This window comes from Arachis stenosperma, unplaced genomic scaffold (genome assembly GCF_014773155.1).
Source record: "Arachis stenosperma cultivar V10309 unplaced genomic scaffold, arast.V10309.gnm1.PFL2 arast.V10309.gnm1.Scaffold_100029, whole genome shotgun sequence".
NCBI classification, from domain to species: domain Eukaryota; kingdom Viridiplantae; phylum Streptophyta; class Magnoliopsida; order Fabales; family Fabaceae; genus Arachis; species Arachis stenosperma.
The window spans coordinates 244,522-248,242 of NW_026651371.1; positions in this window are offsets into that span (position 1 = coordinate 244,522).

A 3,721-nucleotide genomic window follows, 5' to 3' on the forward strand; every position below is an offset into this window, starting at 1 on the left:
CATGGATCAATTTGTGCTAAAGGCACGCCTCCAACCAAGCTTTCGCGTGACTCTCTGTTCAATGTTGTTTTCTTCCCAACGCACATACGACGCAGACGCGTCACGTGCGAAATTTTTTTTAAATAATGTAGTATGCAGAATGCAATGCTAATATGAATGTTATACATGATTCCAGGTTCAATCAAAACTCAAACAAATAAAACAGACTAGAATTAAAACTAAAGAGGGACGATCATACCATGGTGGGTTGTCTCCCACCTAGCACTTTTAGTTAAAGTCCTTAAGTTGCACATTTGGCGAGCTCCTTGTCATGGTGGCTTATGCTTGTACTAATCCAGGAATCCCCACCAATGTTTGTATTTCCAACAGCCTCCGGGAACCCAAACTAGGTGCAGAAAGCCTTCAAGCAAGTTAAAGCCAGTGACAAGGCCCCCCGAGTGTTGATTGTTGGAATGAATTCCGGGGTCCCAAACCTTGCTTTTGCACCCGTCTTTGTGTAGATCATCATGATTCCATCCGGGTGGCACGTGATTGAAATTCTCACTACAGCTTCCAAACAACATCCAAGACCCATTCAATTGAGCTCTAAAACAACCTTTGCGTTTAAACTTAAAGCTTCCAACCATAATGAACCTTGCAGGACAATTCTTACCACTGACCATCTTCCTGTTACTCTTAATGCCACAAAGAGCTCTAAGTTGACCATTCGTCTCCAGTAGCCCATATTCAAGTGGAATTAGAGAGCTAAGGGATATGAATTTTATCCACTTGAATGTTGTGAAGGATGATGGCAACTTAGGGGGAGGTGTTTCTAATGAACGTGCAAGTTCCACTCCCTTGTGCTCTTCTTTGACATCTTTCACCTCTTTGCAAGCTTCTTCAATTTCAACCTCTTCCTCTTGGTAGCTTTCTTCTGATTCAATTTCTTCTTCATTGTTCACCAAGGGCAAGGAAGGTTGTGCTTCTTCTTCTTTAATCTCCATGTCAAGTCCAATGGGAGAGGATTCAAATGTAGATAAGAATTCATTAATGATTGAATCCATCTCTTGATCGTCCCCTTCAAAGTCTTCAACCATGATATGCCTTGGAGGTTGTACACCCTCCTCAACATTAAATTCAAACTCCTTAGAAGGGGGCTCTGTGACTTGAGTTTCCAATGGAGGTTCTGCATCTCCTAAGTCTTCAACCACTTCTTCCTCTTCAATGGCAGACATAGCTTCTTCCAATTGTTCCAATACCAAATTGTGATGCTCACTATCCACCGGAGTGTCTAACTTCTCTTTCCTGCCACGTTCTTCAGTAGGTTCTCCACATGAAGCCATGGGGGTTCCTTGAATGTCCGAACATCAGAAAGGTAATCGATTTATCGCTTGATCCAGTTCGCAAAGGGTTGCATGAAACTTTTCCACTGTTTCTGTGAGATGGTCCCTTGATTCTTGTTGCGTTCGGCTATCATAAGTAGGATCATAGTGCTCTTGGATTGATGGATATGGAGATGGTGTATATTGAGGTGGTGATTCTTGGGAGTAATTGGGGGTGGAATTGGGGTGGTTGTATATATGGTTCATACGGTTCATAGGGTGGTTGGTATGGTAGATTTGGGTTGGGGTCATATGGAGGTGAATGGCGGAAAGGGGCTTGTGAGTATGGTGGTCCAAAATCATGTTGAGAAGGGGGTTCATAGGCATATGGTAGTGGTTGTTGATAATCAAAAGAGTGCTCACCATAGCCATTGCCTTGATATACATCACATAATGGTTGTTGATAGTCCATTGGAGGTGGTTGTTGCCATGAGGGTTGATCAAATCCTTGTGGCTCCTCCCATCTTTGATACTTCCAACCTTGATGCCTGTTGTCATTATAATCTTCTCTTCTTGCAACATAATTGTAACCAGACTCATAGCCAAAGGGGTGAGAGTTCATAGTAGTAGGAGAAAATAAAAACAAAAACTAACAAAAAGAAAATATTTTGAAAAAGATATGATTTTTGAAAAAAAAAGATAAGATAAGATTTTGAAAAAAGATAAGATAAGATTTTGAAAAAGATATGATTTTTTTAAAAAAAGATTTGAATTTTGAAAAATAAGATAAGATAAGATAAAAATTTTAAAATCTGAAATTTTTTTTGAAAAATATTTACAATAACCAATAATAAGGCACACGTTTGCAATTCCCCAGCAATGGCGCCATTTTGAAGAATGGATTTCCGGTCGATAAAGAAATTCACAAATATAATCGCGTTGTAAGTATAGCTTCTAAACTAACAGAAAATCCTTTCGTACAAATGTTTGGTTGTCACAAGTAACAAACCCAATAAAATTTATAAACCGAAGTATTCAAACCTCGGGTCGTCTTCTCAAGGAATTGCAGGGAAGTATGATTTATTATTGGTTATGGAAAATAGTATTTTGGGTTTTGAAAGGGTTTTGAACAGGAGAAATAGATTGCAGGAATTAATAAATTAATAACTAATAAAACTCTTGACAAGGTATGAAAACTGGAAGTCCTATCCTAGTTATCCTTATCAGATGTGATGAGTATTGTCCGTTGCTCCCACTTAGTCAACCCTTACTAAATAACAGAAAGTCAAGTGGACCAATTAATTTGACTCCTCAAGTCCTAGTCAACTCCTAAGGAAAGACTAGCTTTAGAGGGATCCAGATCAACCAGAAAACTTCAAATATCAATCAACTGCTGAGTTTGATAACTCAAGAGTCACCAATCAATCAATCAAGCCAAAGGGGAAAATCTAAATTATTTATATAATAAATAGAAGAAAGCAATCATGAGTCTAAAATACCTCAAATTATATTAATTAGGAAAATCCTAACATGATAAGTTCATAAACAATAAAAGAGAAAATAAATAAAAAGAACATTGAACCTGAATATTGAGGAAGATAAAAATATTCCTAAGTCCTTTATGAGGAATCCTAATCCTAATCCTAAGAGAGAATAGAGAACCTCTCTCTCTAAAAACTACATCTAAATTATGAAAAGTGTGAGTTCTGAATGAATGTTGATGAATGGATGCATTCCCCCACTTTATAGCCTTTAATCTGTGTTTTCTGAGCCGAGAACTGGGTCAAAAACAGCCCAGAATTCGCTGGTTATAAAATCTGCCACGCTGGTTTTTCATCCCTGCGACGCATCCGCGTAGAGCACGCATTCGTGTTGCCTATCTGTACGGCCTCTATAGTAAATTATATATCAAATCGAAGTCCCGGATGTTAGCTTTCTAACGCAACTTGAACTGCTTCATTTGGACCTCTGTAGCTTAGGTTATGACCGTTTGAGTGCGAAGAGGTCAGGCTGACAGCTTTGGCAATTTCTTCAACTTCTTGTATTCCTTCCACTTTTGCATGCTTCCTTTCCATCCTCTGAGCCATTCCTGCTCTGTAATCTCTGAAATCACTTAACACACATATCAAGGCATCGAATGATAATAAAAGAGGATTTAAATAAAAGAAAATAAGAGTCAAAGAATCATGTTTTCAATCATAGCACAAAATCAGGAAGGAGAATGTAAAACCATGCAAATCATATGAATAAGTGGGCAAGGACTTGATAAAAACCACTCAGTTGAGCACAACATAAACCATAAAATAGTGGTTTATCAGTAGCCCAAGCCTACAGAGGGAAGGGCGGTTCCCTTGAAGATAAGATGACCTCACTCAAAGATAAGATAAGATAAGATAAGATAACTATCTTATTATCTTATC